The sequence below is a fragment of the Engystomops pustulosus genome, chromosome 8, assembly GCF_040894005.1.
Source record: "Engystomops pustulosus chromosome 8, aEngPut4.maternal, whole genome shotgun sequence".
NCBI classification, from domain to species: domain Eukaryota; kingdom Metazoa; phylum Chordata; class Amphibia; order Anura; family Leptodactylidae; genus Engystomops; species Engystomops pustulosus.
Window position 1 is genome coordinate 103,705,438 of NC_092418.1, and position 17,708 is coordinate 103,723,145.

The 17,708-nt window shown below is 49.1% G+C and overlaps 1 long non-coding RNA gene across 2 annotated transcripts in view; it reads left to right on the forward strand.

Annotated features, from left to right (window-relative positions):
• Positions 1-16,273, forward strand: part of LOC140075773 (uncharacterized) — a 41,981-nt gene extending 25,708 nt beyond the window's left edge. For both annotated transcript variants that reach the window (XR_011849463.1, XR_011849464.1), the window contains exons 2-3: positions 15,796-16,072; positions 16,180-16,273. This is a non-coding gene — a long non-coding RNA (uncharacterized lncRNA). The remainder of the gene's footprint in view (positions 1-15,795; positions 16,073-16,179) is intronic.
• Positions 16,274-17,708: the final 1,435 nt, after the last annotated feature.

Here is a 17,708-nt window from a genome sequence, read left to right on the forward strand (position 1 = left end):
TGCTGTACTATACAGGGGATACACTGCTCTGCTGCTGTACTATACAGGAGATACACTGCTCTGCTGCTGTACTATACAGGGGATACACTGCTCTGCTGCTGTACTATACAGGGGATACACTGCTCTGCTGCTGTACTATACAGGGGATACACTGCTCTGCTGCTGTACTATACAGGGGATACACCGCTCTGCTGCTGTACTATACAGGGGATACACTGCTCTGCTGCTGTACTATACAGGGGATACACTGCTGTGCTGCTGTACTATACAGGGGATATACTGCTCTGCTGCTGTACTATACAGGGGATACACCGCTCTGCTGCTGTACTATACAGGGGATACACAGCTCTGCTGCTGTACTATACAGGGGATACACTGCTCTGCTGCAGTAATATACAGGGGACACACTGCTCTGCTGCTGTACTATACAGGGGATACACTGCTCTGCTGCTGTACTTTACAGGGTATACACTGCTCTGCTGCTGTACTATACAGGGGATACACTGCGGTGCTGCTGTACTATACAGGGAATACACTGCTCTGCTGCTGTACTATACAGGGGATACACTGCTCTGCTGCTGTACTATAAAGGGGATACACTGCTCTGCTGCTGTACTGTACAGGGGATACACTGCTCTGCTGCTGTACTATACAGGGGATACACTGCTCTGCTGCTGTACTATACAGGGGATACACTGCTCTGCTGCTGTACTATACAGGGCATACACTGCTCTGCTGCTGTACTATACAGGGAATACACTGCTCTGCTGCTGTACTATACAGGGGATACACTGCTCTGCTGCTGTACTATACAGAGGATACACTGCTCTGCTGCTGTACTATACAGGGGATACACTGCTTTGCTGCTGTACTATACAGGGGATACACTGCTCTGCTGCTGCACTATACAGGGGATACACTGCTCTGCTGCTGTACTATACAGGGTATACACTGCTCTGCTGCTGTACTATACAGGGTATACACTGCTCTGCTGCTGTACTATACAGGGGATACACTGCTCTGCTGCTGTACTATACAGTGGATACACTGCTCTGCTGCTGTAGTATACAGGGTATACACTGCTCTGCTGCTGTACTATACAGGGGATACACTGCTCTGCTGCTGTACTATACAGGGGATACACTGCTCTGCTGCTGTACTATACAGGGGATACACTGCTCTGCTGCTGTACTATACAGGGGATACACTGCTCTGCTGCTGTACTATACAGGGGATACACTGCTCTGCTGCTGTACTATACAGGGGATACACTGCTCTGCTGCTGTACTATACAGGGGATACACTGCTCTGCTGCTGTACTATACAGAGCCAGAGGATACACTGCTCTGCTGCTGTACTATACAGGGGATATACTGCTCTGCTGCTGTACTATACAGGGGATATACTGCTCTGCTGCTGTACTATACAGAGCCAGAGGATACACTGCTCTGCTGCTGTACTATACAGGGGATACACTGCATTGCTGCTGTTCTTTACAGTGGATACACTGCTCTGCTGCCGTACTATACAGGGGATACACTGCTCTGCTGCTGTACTATACAGGGGATACACTGCTCTGCTGCTGTACTATACAGGGGATACACTGCTGTGCTGCTGTACTGTACAGGGGATACACTGCTGTGCTGCTGTACTATACAGGGGATACACTGCTCTGCTGCTGTACTATAAAGGGGATACACTGCTCTGCTGCTGTACTGTACAGGAGATACACTGCTCTGCTGCTGTACTATACAGGGGATACACTGCTCTGCTGCTGTACTATACAGGGGATACACTGCTCTGCTGCTGTACTATACAGGGCATACACTGCTCTGCTGCTGTACTATACAGGGAATACACTGCTCTGCTGCTGTACTATACAGGGGATACACTGCTCTGCTGCTGTACTATACAGAGGATACACTGCTCTGCTGCTGTACTATACAGGGGATACACTGCTTTGCTGCTGTACTATACAGGGGATACACTGCTCTGCTGCTGCACTATACAGGGGATACACTGCTCTGCTGCTGTACTATACAGGGTATACACTGCTCTGCTGCTGTACTATACAGGGTATACACTGCTCTGCTGCTGTACTATACAGGGGATACACTGCTCTGCTGCTGTACTATACAGTGGATACACTGCTCTGCTGCTGTAGTATACAGGGTATACACTGCTCTGCTGCTGTACTATACAGGGGATACACTGCTCTGCTGCTGTACTATACAGGGGATACACTGCTCTGCTGCTGTACTATACAGGGGATACACTGCTCTGCTGCTGTACTATACAGGGGATACACTGCTCTGCTGCTGTACTATACAGGGGATACACTGCTCTGCTGCTGTACTATACAGGGGATACACTGCTCTGCTGCTGTACTATACAGGGGATACACTGCTCTGCTGCTGTACTATACAGAGCCAGAGGATACACTGCTCTGCTGCTGTACTATACAGGGGATATACTGCTCTGCTGCTGTACTATACAGGGGATATACTGCTCTGCTGCTGTACTATACAGAGCCAGAGGATACACTGCTCTGCTGCTGTACTATACAGGGGATACACTGCATTGCTGCTGTTCTTTACAGTGGATACACTGCTCTGCTGCCGTACTATACAGGGGATACACTGCTCTGCTGCTGTACTATACAGGGGATACACTGCTCTGCTGCTGTACTATACAGGGGATACACTGCTGTGCTGCTGTACTGTACAGGGGATACACTGCTGTGCTGCTGTACTATACAGGGGATACACTGCTCTGCTGCTGTACTATACAGGGGATACACTGCTCTGCTGCTGTACTATACAGAGGATACACTGCTCTGCTGCTGTACTATACAGGGGATACACTGCTCTGCTGCTGTACTATACAGGGGATACACTGCTCTGCTGCTGTACTATACAGAGGATACACTGCTCTGCTGCTGTACTATACAGGGGATACACTGCTCTGCTGCTGTACTATACAGGGGATACACTGCACTGCTGCTGTACTATACAGGGGATACACTGCTCTGCTGCTGTACTATACAGGGGATACACTGCTCTGCTGCTGTACTATACAGGGAATACACTGCTCTGCTGCTATACTATACATGGAATACACTGCTCTGCTGCTGTACTATACAGGGTCTACACAGCTCTGCTGCTGCACTATACAGGGTATACACTGCTCTGCTGCTGTACTATACAGGGGATACACTGCTCTGCTGCTGTACTATACAGGGGATACACTGCTCTGCTGCTGTACTATACAGGGGATACACTGCTCTGCTGCTGTACTATACAGGGGATACACCGCTCTGTTGCTGTACTATACTGGGGATACACTGCGGTGCTGCTGTACTATACAGGGGATACACAGCTCTGCTGCTGTACTATACAGGGGATACACTGCTCTGCTGCAGTAATATACAGGGGACACACTGCTCTGCTGCTGTACTATACAGGGGATACACTGCTCTGCTGCTGTACTATACAGGGGATACACTGCTCTGCTGCTGTACTATACAGGGTATACACTGCTCTGCTGCTGCACTATACAGGGTATACACTGCTCTGCTGCTGTACTATACAGGGGATACACTGCTCTGCTGCTGTACTATACAGGGGATACACTGCTCTGCTGCTGTACTATACAGGGGATACACTGCTCTGCTGCTGTACTATACAGGGGATACACCGCTCTGTTGCTGTACTATACTGGGGATACACTGCGGTGCTGCTGTACTATACAGGGGATACACAGCTCTGCTGCTGTACTATACAGGGGATACACTGCTCTGCTGCAGTAATATACAGGGGACACACTGCTCTGCTGCTGTACTATACAGGAGATACACTGCTCTGCTGCTGTACTATACAGGGGATACACTGCTCTGCTGCTGTACTATACAAGGGATATACTGCTCTGCTGCTGTAATATACAAGGTATACACTGCTCTGCTGCTGTACTATACAGGGGATACACTGCTCTGCTGCTGTACTATACAGGGTATACACTGCTCTGCTGCTGTACTATACAGGGGATATACTGCTCTGCTGCTGTACTATACAGGGGATACACTGCGGTGCTGCTGTACTATACAGGGAACACACTGCTCTGCTGCTGTACTATACAGGGGATACACTGCTCTGCTGCTGTACTATACAGGGGATATACTACTCTGCTGCTGTACTGTACAGGGGATACACTGCTCTGCTGCTGTACTATACAGGGGATACACTGCTCTGCTGCTGCACTATACAGGGGATACACTGCTCTGCTGCTGTACTATACAGGGTATACACTGCTCTGCTGCTGTACTATACAGGGTATACACTGCTCTGCTGCTGTACTATACAGGGGATACACTGCTCTGCTGCTGTACTATACAGTGGATACACTGCTCTGCTGCTGTAGTATACAGGGTATACACTGCTCTGCTGCTGTACTATACAGGGGATACACTGCTCTGCTGCTGTACTATACAGGGGATACACTGCTCTGCTGCTGTACTATACAGGGGATACACTGCTCTGCTGCTGTACTATACAGGGGATACACTGCTCTGCTGCTGTACTATACAGGGGATACACTGCTCTGCTGCTGTACTATACAGGGGATACACTGCTCTGCTGCTGTACTATACAGAGCCAGAGGATACACTGCTCTGCTGCTGTACTATACAGGGGATATACTGCTCTGCTGCTGTACTATACAGGGATATACTGCTCTGCTGCTGTACTATACAGAGCCAGAGGATACACTGCTCTGCTGCTGTACTATACAGGGGATACACTGCATTGCTGCTGTTCTTTACAGTGGATACACTGCTCTGCTGCCGTACTATACAGGGGATACACTGCTCTGCTGCTGTACTATACAGGGGATACACTGCTCTGCTGCTGTACTATACAGGGGATACACTGCTGTGCTGCTGTACTGTACAGGGGATACACTGCTGTGCTGCTGTACTATACAGGGGATACACTGCTCTGCTGCTGTACTATACAGGGGATACACTGCTCTGCTGCTGTACTATACAGAGGATACACTGCTCTGCTGCTGTACTATACAGGGGATACACTGCTCTGCTGCTGTACTATACAGGGGATACACTGCTCTGCTGCTGTACTATACAGAGGATACACTGCTCTGCTGCTGTACTATACAGGGGATACACTGCTCTGCTGCTGTACTATACAGGGGATACACTGCACTGCTGCTGTACTATACAGGGGATACACTGCTCTGCTGCTGTACTATACAGGGGATACACTGCTCTGCTGCTGTACTATACAGGGAATACACTGCTCTGCTGCTGTACTATACATGGAATACACTGCTCTGCTGCTGTACTATACAGGGTCTACACAGCTCTGCTGCTGCACTATACAGGGTATACACTGCTCTGCTGCTGTACTATACAGGGGATACACTGCTCTGCTGCTGTACTATACAGGGGATACACTGCTCTGCTGCTGTACTATACAGGGGATACACTGCTCTGCTGCTGTACTATACAGGGGATACACCGCTCTGTTGCTGTACTATACTGGGGATACACTGCGGTGCTGCTGTACTATACAGGGGATACACAGCTCTGCTGCTGTACTATACAGGGGATACACTGCTCTGCTGCAGTAATATACAGGGGACACACTGCTCTGCTGCTGTACTATACAGGGGATACACTGCTCTGCTGCTGTACTATACAGGGGATACACTGCTCTGCTGCTGTACTATACAGGGTATACACTGCTCTGCTGCTGCACTATACAGGGTATACACTGCTCTGCTGCTGTACTATACAGGGGATACACTGCTCTGCTGCTGTACTATACAGGGGATACACTGCTCTGCTGCTGTACTATACAGGGGATACACTGCTCTGCTGCTGTACTATACAGGGGATACACCGCTCTGTTGCTGTACTATACTGGGGATACACTGCGGTGCTGCTGTACTATACAGGGGATACACAGCTCTGCTGCTGTACTATACAGGGGATACACTGCTCTGCTGCAGTAATATACAGGGGACACACTGCTCTGCTGCTGTACTATACAGGAGATACACTGCTCTGCTGCTGTACTATACAGGGGATACACTGCTATGCTGCTGTACTATACAAGGGATATACTGCTCTGCTGCTGTAATATACAAGGTATACACTGCTCTGCTGCTGTACTATACAGGGGATACACTGCTCTGCTGCTGTACTATACAGGGTATACACTGCTCTGCTGCTGTACTATACAGGGGATATACTGCTCTGCTGCTGTACTATACAGGGGATACACTGCGGTGCTGCTGTACTATACAGGGAACACACTGCTCTGCTGCTGTACTATACAGGGGATACACTGCTCTGCTGCTGTACTATACAGGGGATATACTACTCTGCTGCTGTACTGTACAGGGGATACACTGCTCTGCTGCTGTACTATACAGGGGATACACTGCTCTGCTGCTGTACTATACAGGGGATACACCGCTCTGCTGCTGTACTATACAGGAGATACACTGCTCTGCTGCTGTACTATACAGGGGATACACTGCTCTGCTGCTGTACTATACAGTGGATACACTGCTCTGCTGCTGTACTATACAGGGGATACACTGCTCTGCTGCTGTACTATACAGGGGATACACTGCTCTGCTGCTGTACTATACAGGGGATACACTGCTCTGCTGCTGTACTATACAGGGGATACACTGCTCTGCTGCTGTACTATACAGGGGATACACTGCACTGCTGCTGTACTATACAGGGAATACACTGCTCTGCTGCTGTACTATACAGGGGATACACTGCTTTGCTGCTGTACTATACAGGGGATACACTGCCCTGCTGCTGTACTATACAGGGGATAGACCGCTCTGCTGCTGTACTATACAGGGGATACACTGCACTGCTGCTGTACTATACAGGGAATACACTGCTCTGCTGCTGTACTATACAGGGAATACACTGCTCTGCTGCTGTACTATACAGGGGATACACTGCTCTGCTGCTGTACTATACAGGGGATACACTGCCCTGCTGCTGTACTATACAGGGAATACACTGCTCTGCTGCTGTACTATACAGGGTATACACTGCTCTGCTGCTGTACTATACAGGGGATACACTGCTCTGCTGCTGTACTATACAGGGGATACACCGCTCTGCTGCTGTACTATACAGGGGATACACCGTTCTGCTGCTGTACTATACAGGGTATACACTGCTCTGCTGCTGTACTATACAGGGGATACACTGCTCTGCTGCTGTACTATACAGGGTGTACACTGCTCTGCTGCTGTACTATACAGGGGATACACTGCTCTGCTGCTGTACTATACAGGGTATACACTGCTCTGCTGCTGTACTATACAGGGGATACACTGCTCTGCTGCTGTACTATACAGGGGATACACTGCTCTGCTGCTGTACTATACAGGGGATACACTGCTCTGCTGCTGTACTATACAGGGGATACACTGCTCTGCTGCTGTACTATACAGGGGATACACTGCTCTGCTGCTGTACTATACAGAGGATACACTGCTCTGCTGCTGTACTATACAGGGGATACACTGCTCTGCTGCTGTACTATACAGGGGATACACTGCTCTGCTGCTGTACTATACAGGGGATACACTGCTCTGCTGCTGTACTATACAGAGCCAGAGGATACACTGCTCTGCTGCTGTACTATACAGGGGATATACTGCTCTGCTGCTGTACTATACAGGGGATATACTGCTCTGCTGCTGTACTATACAGAGCCAGAGGATACACTGCTCTGCTGCTGTACTATACAGGGGATACACTGCTCTGCTGCTGTACTATACAGTGGATACACTGCTCTGCTGCTGTACTATACAGAGCCAGAGGATACACTGCTCTGCTGCCGTACTATACAGGGGATACACTGCTCTGCTGCTGTACTATACAGGGGATACACTGCTCTGCTGCTGTACTATACAGGGGATACACTGCTGTGCTGCTGTACTGTACAGGGGATACACTGCTGTGCTGCTGTACTATACAGGGGATACACTGCTCTGCTGCTGTACTATACAGGGGATACACTGCTCTGCTGCTGTACTATACAGGGGATACACTGCTCTGCTGCTGTACTATACAGAGGATACACTGCTCTGCTGCTGTACTATACAGGGGATACACTGCTCTGCTGCTGTACTATACAGGGGATACACTGCTCTGCTGCTGTACTATACAGGGGATACACTGCTCTGCTGCTGTACTATACAGGGGATACACTGCACTGCTGCTGTACTATACAGGGGATACACTGCTCTGCTGCTGTACTATACAGGGGATACACTGCTCTGCTGCTGTACTATACAGGGAATACACTGCTCTGCTGCTGTACTATACATGGAATACACTGCTCTGCTGCTGTACTATACAGGGCATACACTGCTCTGCTGCTGCACTATACAGGGTATACACTGCTCTGCTGCTGTACTATACAGGGGATACACTGCTCTGCTGCTGTACTATACAGGGGATACACTGCTCTGCTGCTGTACTATACAGGGGATACACTGCTCTGCTGCTGTACTATACAGGGGATACACCGCTCTGTTGCTGTACTATACTGGGGATACACTGCGGTGCTACTGTACTATACAGGGGATACACAGCTCTGCTGCTGTACTATACAGGGGATACACTGCTCTGCTGCAGTAATATACAGGGGACACACTGCTCTGCTGCTGTACTATACAGGGGATACACTGCTCTGCTGCTGTACTATACAGGGGATACACTGCTCTGCTGCTGTACTATACAGGGTATACACTGCTCTGCTGCTGCACTATACAGGGTATACACTGCTCTGCTGCTGTACTATACAGGGGATACACTGCTCTGCTGCTGTACTATACAGGGGATACACTGCTCTGCTGCTGTACTATACAGGGGATACACCGCTCTGTTGCTGTACTATACTGGGGATACACTGCGGTGCTGCTGTACTATACAGGGGATACACAGCTCTGCTGCTGTACTATACAGGGGATACACTGCTCTGCTGCAGTAATATACAGGGGACACACTGCTCTGCTGCTGTACTATACAGGAGATACACTGCTCTGCTGCTGTACTATACAGGGGATACACTGCTCTGCTGCTGTACTATACAGGGGATATACTGCTCTGCTGCTGTACTATACAAGGTATACACTGCTCTGCTGCTGTACTATACAGGGGATACACTGCTCTGCTGCTGTACTATACAGGGTATACACTGCTCTGCTGCTGTACTATACAGGGGATATACTGCTCTGCTGCTGTACTATACAGGGGATACACTGCGGTGCTGCTGTACTATACAGGGAACACACTGCTCTGCTGCTGTACTATACAGGGGATACACTGCTCTGCTGCTGTACTATACAGGGGATATACTGCTCTGCTGCTGTACTGTACAGGGGATACACTGCTCTGCTGCTGTACTATACAGGGGATACACTGCTCTGCTGCTGTACTATACAGGGGATACACCGCTCTGCTGCTGTACTATACAGGAGATACACTGCTCTGCTGCTGTACTATACAGGGGATACACTGCTCTGCTGCTGTACTATACAGTGGATACACTGCTCTGCTGCTGTACTATACAGGGGATACACTGCTCTGCTGCTGTACTATACAGGGGATACACTGCTCTGCTGCTGTACTATACAGGGGATACACTGCTCTGCTGCTGTACTATACAGGGGATACACTGCTCTGCTGCTGTACTATACAGGGGATACACTGCACTGCTGCTGTACTATACAGGGAATACACTGCTCTGCTGCTGTACTATACAGGGGATACACTGCTCTGCTGCTGTACTATACAGGGGATACACTGTTCTGCTGCTATGCTATACAGGGGATACACTGCTCTGCTGCTGTACTATACAGGGGATACACTGATCTGCTGCTGTACTATACAGGGGATACACTGCTCTGCTGCTGTACTATACAGGGGATACACTGCCCTGCTGCTGTACTATACAGGGGATAGACCGCTCTGCTGCTATACTATACAGGGGATACACTGCACTGCTGCTGTACTATACAGGGAATACACTGCTCTGCTGCTGTACTATACAGGGGATACACTGCTCTGCTGCTGTACTATACAGTGGATACACTGCTCTGCTGCTGTACTATACAGTGGATACACTGCTCTGCTGCTGTACTATACAGGGTATACACTGCTCTGCTGCTGTACTATACAGGGGATACACTGCTCTGCTGCTGTACTATACAGGGAATACACTGCTCTGCTGCTGTACTATACAGTGGATACACTGCTCTGCTGCTGTACTATACAGTGGATACACTGCTCTGCTGCTGTACTATACAGGGTATACACTGCTCTGCTGCTGTACTATACAGGGGATACACTGCTCTGCTGCTGTACTATACATTTGATACACTGCTCTCCTGCTGTACTATACAGGGAATACACTGCTCTGCTGCTGTACTATACAGTGGATACACTGCTCTGCTGCTGTACTATACAGTGGATACACTGCTCTGCTGCTGTACTATACAGGGTATACACTGCTCTGCTGCTGTACTATACAGGGGATACACTGCTCTGCTGCTGTACTATACAGGGAATACACTGCTCTGCTGCTGTACTATACAGGGGATACACTGCTCTGCTGCTGTACTATACAGGGGATACACTGCTCTGCTGCTGTACTATACAGGGGATACACTGCTCTGCTGCTGTACTATACAGGGGACACACTGCTCTGCTGCTGTACTATACATTTGATACACTGCTCTCCTGCTGTACTATACAGGGGATACAATGCTCTGCTGCTGTACTATACAGGGGATACACTGCTCTGCTGCTGTACTATACAGGGGATACACTGCTCTGCTGCTGTACAAACTCTAAGCAAATCACTCTTCAGCTATTCCAATTGAGTAACAAGTTGCTAATGATGAATCATTATTAGGCGCAGCAAAACACCTGGATTGGTAGGATGAATGAGGGTAAAAACAGCGCAAAAACAGTGCGACAATATGAAAAGTCTCAAAAACAGAAAAAACTAGTTTCACATCTGGCCTATAGTTCTGTGCAGAACCCACAAAGAAATCTTCAAGCTTAAAGGAAACCTACCACTTGTAGTGGCAGGTTTCTGATGGAAATACCGGGCACCAGCTCAGGGTGAGCTGGTGCCGGAGCTTATTTTAGTTAGTGTTTTAAACCGCGGTATCGCGGTTTAAAACACTTTTTAAACGCTATAGCCGGCGCAGGCAGGTACGCGCTCGGCGCTTACCGTGCACGCGGCTACATAGGAAGTGAATGAGAGCCGCGTGCACGGTAAGCGCCGAGCGCGTACCTGCCTGCGCCGGCTATAACGTTTAAAAAGTGTTTTAAACCGCAATACCGCGGTTTAAAACACTAACTAAAATAAGCTCCGGCACCAGCTCACCCTGAGCTGGTGCCCGGTATTTCCATCGGAAACCTGCCACTACAAGTGGTAGGTTTCCTTTAAAGGGGTTGTCTAAGTAAAACAGCAATGTGCTCGGGGGCTGCTTAAAAAAATAAACATGTACTTACCCCCTCAATCTCTCCTGGTGCCTCTCATCACGGTCTCCCAGTGCTGTGCCCATGTTCGTTGAAGGGGTATGGAAGCTGCGGTCAGGCGCTGGGCTATGTCACGCGCTAGACTCGTCCTATCTTTCTCCCGGCTACGGAACGGTACACAACGTAACGCTCCATACGGAGCTGTGCACCCATAACCGGCCTATGGGGGGAGTATGTCCAACATATACGTCAGCTGTATATTTACGTCCCCCAACGGCGATGTGAATGAGGCGTAATACCCACCCTCCAAAGTTCCAAACGTGCTCATCTCTCCCTTTACTAATCCATCCTATGTCCTATCTCCCGTCTGCTATCCGGCAAACACCAGATATAAACCAAGTTCTAGGCTTCTTTTAGTCACTTTCACCTTGGACCCTGTATATAAGATGCGGCTGATGACTGGTTCAAGCAGCAGCATCTTTATTTATTGAATTATTTTATTCTGTCATTGAAGAATGTCTGGACCATTATACATCTTGTGTCACCCCCTCATCCTCATTGACTGTAAGTGCAACACCCCTGCCAATGCATGGGCAAGGGAGTAGTTGCAAACAGCGCCCTCTCTAGGATAAGAGCTGACAGAGGGAGTCGCGAACCCTCCAGGAATGTTCCAGAACCTAAGCACAAGGTTTTAGCAGCTGTAGATCGTGCCTGAACAGGCAATGGTTAAATTGATGTGCACATGCTCTTACGCTCTTACCACAGGCCTCTTAGGCCTCAGCTCTCACTAGATCACACATCCTGTCCCACAGACAGAGAAAGGAGAGAAACAGTGTCCGTGCACCATCAGGGCTGACACTCAGCTGAACCCAGAATAAAAGTTACACCTTTCAGAACTGGACACAGCTCCATCCCAGCCTGCATCTGCTACCAGACTGGTGACCCAATTCCTGAGGACCACTCTCCATGACCACTCCAGTAATCCGGAATCTGTTCCGAGACCATTCAGGCTTGTTGCCTGCAGTTGTTCTTATAAAGAACCGTGAGTTACTTTGCACAACGTTGCCTCCGTCTGATCCCTGGATAAGGCTGTACCACCACGGGCTTCCCATCCATTACCCAGGGACTTATCTTATGGACACTAAGGGGTTGCCCCAGGGAGACACCAGCAAATCAGCCTCTCCTTCCATATTTCTTGCACACACCACCTGCTGGAGACCTGCCAGGCTGTAGGACAGTCCTCCAGTCCCCATACCAAGCAACGTGACATCAGTGCGCCCTAGGCCGCAACCGCCAGCCACTCCGGTATTCTGGGCCACGGCTGCCTCCAGGCCCCAAGAAAAGGAGGCCCCGGTGGGGGATGCTGCATAAGCTCTTGTGTCCCCCTCATTCTCATAGACTGTAAGCTCTTGTGTCCCTCCTCATCATCATAGACTGTAAGCTCTTGTGTCACCCCCTCATCCTCATAGACTGTAAGCTCTTGTGTCACCCCCTCATCCTCATAGACTGTAAGCTCTTGTGTCACCCCCTCATCCTCATAGACTGTAAGCTCTTGTGTCCCCCCCTCATCCTCATAGACTGTAAGCTCTTGTGTCACCCCCTCATCCTCATAGACTGTAAACTCTTGTGTCACCCCTCATCCTCATAGACTGTAAGCTCTTGTGTCACCCCTCATCCTCATAGACTGTAAGCTCTTGTGTCACCCCCTCATCCTCATAGACTGTAAGCTCTTGTGTCACCCCTCATCCTCATAGACTGTAAGGTCTTGTGTCACCCCCTCATCCTCATAGAATGTAAGCTCTTGTGTCATCCCCTCATCCTCATAGACTGTAAGCTCTTGTGTCCCCCCTCATCCTCATAGACTGTAAGTTTGTGTCCCCCCTCATCCTCATAGACTGTAAGCTCTTGTGTCACCCCCTCATCCTCATAGACTGTAAGCTTTTGTGTCACCCCCTCATCCTCATATACTGTAAGCTCTTGTGTCACCCCTCATCCTCATAGACTGTAAGCTCTTGTGTCATCCCCTCATCCTCATAGACTGTAAGCTCTTGTGTCACCCCCTCATCCTCATAGACTGTAAGCTCTTGTGTCACCCCCTCATCCTCATAGACTGTAAGCTCTTGTGTCACCCCTCATCCTCATAGTCTGTAAGCTCTTGTGTCACCCCCTCATCCTCATAGACTGTAAGCTCTTGTGTCTCCCCCTCATCCTCATAGACTGTAAGCTCTTGTGTCCCCCTCATCTTCATAGACTGTAAGCTCCTGTGTCACCCCTCATCCTCATAGACTGTAAGCTCTTGTGTCACCCCCTCCTCATCCTCATAGACTGTAAGCTCTTGTGTCACCCCCTCATCCTCATAGACTGTAAGCTCTTGTGTCACCCCCTCCCCATCCTCATAGACTGTAAGCTCTTGTGTCACCCCCTCATCCTCACAGACTGTAAGCTCTTGTGTCACCCCCTCATCCTCATAGAATGTAAGCTCTTGTGATCAGGGCCCTCACTCCTATTGTACTCTGTAATGTTATATTATATTTTTCAATGTGTCCCCTATGATTTGTAAAGCTCCACGGAATTTGATGGCGCTATATAAAGATTATTATTATTGTTCAATAAAATCTTTTGTTGACCCTAAAAGTTATATGATTTTCCAATGTGCTTTCTGTATCAATTCATCAGATCTCTGCTTGTTGTCATTCTGTAGAAAACTTCTGGCCTACATTTAGTAAGGTGCTTGTGTCAGTTTCCTGTCGGACTTTGCATCTTCTTTTCAGTGCAGGGGCGTAACTACAGCGGTAGCAGCCATAGCAGTCGTTATGGGGCCCGCAGTGTCAGGGGGCCCCGTCATCCAACCTGGCACAATAAAGAATGGAGGATGTGCACTATTATATCTATATTGTACTGCACATTGTCCAGCATAATATGTATATAACATATACTGTGATGTATATATGCAGTATCTGTGATGTGTATATGGTGTCTGTATACACTGTATGTGAGTATGTTGCATATGGCACTGTATGTGTGTGTGTATATGCACATGAGTGTATTTATATGTGATTGTAACTTGCAAGTGTGAGTATAGTAATATGTATATTTTAAGAAGGGGGGCCCCATGCAGTAGCCTGCTAGGGGGCCCTGTCTCTTCTAGTTAGGCCCGTTCCCCACTTGCGAGTGTGATGCGATGAACTCGCATCACACTCGCAACGCAAGCTGCCGGGAACGCACGGCCTGAACGCTGCACCGCGGGAGTGAACTGACATGCTGAGTTCACTCCCGCGGTGCAGCGTTCAGGCCGTGCGTTCCCGGCAGCTTGCGTTGCGAGTGTGATGCGAGTTCATCGCATCACATTCGCAAGTGGGGAACGGGCCTTAAGCCACTGTTTCAGTGTCCGTGTATTTAACAAGTGTCCGCACCCCTTTCAGGGTTGTAGCTGTAATACAGACCCTATAATTCGGTATAAAGTTACCTGCAGCAAGGTGGACCATGTGTGATGCAGGGCGGACCATGTGTGATGCAGGGCGGACCATGTGTGATGCAGGGCGGACCATGTGTGATGCAGGGCGGACCATGTGTGATGCAGGGCGGACCATGTGTGATGCAGGGCGGACCATGTGGGATGCAGGGCGGACCATGTGTGATGCAGGGCGGACCATGTGTGATGCAGGGCGGACCATGTGTGATGCAGGGCGGACCATGTGGGATGCAGGGCGGACCATGTGTGATGCAGGGCGGACCATGTGTGATGCAGGGCGGACCATGTGTGATGCAGGGCGGACCATGTGTGATGCAGGGCGGACCATGTGGGATGCAGGGCGGACCATGTGTGATGCAGGGCGGACCATGTGTGATGCAGGGCGGACCATGTGTGATGCAGGGCGGACCATGTGGGATGCAGGGCGGACCATGTGTGATGCAGGGCGGACCATGTGTGATGCAGGGCGGACCATGTGTGATGCAGGGCGGACCATGTGTGATGCAGGGCGGACCATGTGGGATGCAGGGCGGACCATGTGTGATGCAGGGCGGACCATGTGGGATGCAGGGCGGACCATGCGGGATGCAGGGTGGACCATGTGTGATGCAGGGCGGACCATGTGTGATGCCTGCACTTATTGTATGTACAGAACATTCTGCACCGAACACATATCAAATATCTAACAAGTACCAGATAGGTGTGTGAATACTTATTTGACAAAAAGGTAAAATCTTAAGTTCTGACATTTGATTTTATTTGATTCCAGCTCGTGCGTTTGGTCTTGTGTCGTATTAGCGCTGACGTCTGTTCCCTCCCATGTTATGTGCTGAGAGTGACGTAAATCACAGAATGGTGGACGGGAAACACGGAGACTAAAGTGATGCATCATCTCCAGGCTGAGCCACCGCCTGAGAATGGACCTGCACCGCCCCAGCTGCTCTATAACAGCAGATAGTGAGAGAGGACATCACAGCAGAGCATCCATCAGTAACCAGCGCCTGATGATTGTCACCCCAATAATTAGCTATTTTATCTATGGACAGGTGAGATTCTCGGTTCTATACAGATTCAGGGATTTCAACCAATAATTTATTCCAGAATATAACAAGATTAAGAAACATCTATAATCTGCAAACTGCATTTGTTCTAGGGAAATGGTCAGCCGCCCAGCAACTGCTGATGGGTGCCGGCGTCTGCCTCCTGAAAATGAAAAGTGAGCGCTGCGGTGCTCCGCGGTCGTAGACCCCTGCAAACTGTGCTCCGTTCTTTGGGAGGCCGATGGATAGATAAGGCCATAACCTCCCCTCTTAAAGGGAGCGTTAATTGTAAATATTTTTGTATAGCTAGGACTATACACAATTGTCGGTCCTCGGTGTCCTCACTAAATCAATTTCTTCTGGACTTTAATCTGTATGGGAGGTTTTACGTGAGAACCTTTAGGTGTCTGAGACGCCACGCTTTGTGAATCGATGTCAGATTCATTGTTCTTGTCGCTAATCCCAAATGCGTTAAACATGCGAGCTTAATCCCCGCTTCTCTGACCGAAAGTCTTCCGGGGTCCGTTTCATTTAAGCAGTAGAACTTCCACCTCCCACATAGATGTGTATTTAGGGACAATGGGCTTCCCTCATTAATCTTAAATATATCTTGTTGTCTGTCAGGTTCGGAAATACAATATGAAGCGCAGAGCCCATTGTTTTTGGAGTATTGGACACAGTACCTGCTTGATATTTCGATGCCAGGCACTGTGAAGCCCTCTGTACATCCAAAGACTCCTATGTTCCTTTCTCGGAGGCCACTTGTGGAATTTCTCTACTATAGATCAGTATCTGGAGTGTGTTTTTGGTCTTAAAGACCAATTTAATAGCTGATTAGTCTGTTCCATCAGTTTTGGATATGAAAATAACTTAAAATTAACGTTGCAATACACTTCAATTGCGGGAGGTTCTTGTAGTGGCCCATTGGACCCTACAGACATTCTGACAGCCACCCAGCAGGATTTTCTTATGTATTTGCATCTTGTGAAGCTTGGGATACTATGGCCTGGACTGCCAAACTGGATATAATAGGATGAAGGCTACATTCACACTGCTGTATGGTGGACTCATATACGTCCCCCATAGATGGCAATGGTCGTATGGTGCCGCACTGCACCGTTCCGTAGCCAGGGAAAGATAGGACATGTCCTATCTTTCCCCGGAATGTGGCGCCATGCCCCATGTTTCTCTATGGAGAGGGGCGGGGGTAATCAGGGGCGCCGTCGTGTGCCCGCCTCACTACGGTACGGTGGCCACGCGTTAATGTGAATGCAGCCTGACTTCGCAAAACTTCTCCTGAATTTCCTGCAGTGTACGTGGAATTAGATTTAGAGGCATAAAGGTCCGGAAGACCCTTCCACAGATAGGACGCAGCATCTATCCTCCATGCCCCAGATACCATGTTCTCATTACAAATAATAGAGTTTGAGCTGTTGTCTTTGATGCAAACAGATCTATAAATCTGTGGCCAAATTGTGGAATTATTTTAAAGAAACTGTGTGTTGTCAAAGCTTTCATTGCTAAGGACAGCTTCAGTCTGCATTTATAGGACATTATCGGGTACTCACCCTACACACCAGGCACAGGGGGTTCCGATCACTAACATGGCAGCCCCAGGGTCCTATGAAGGACCCAGAGCTGC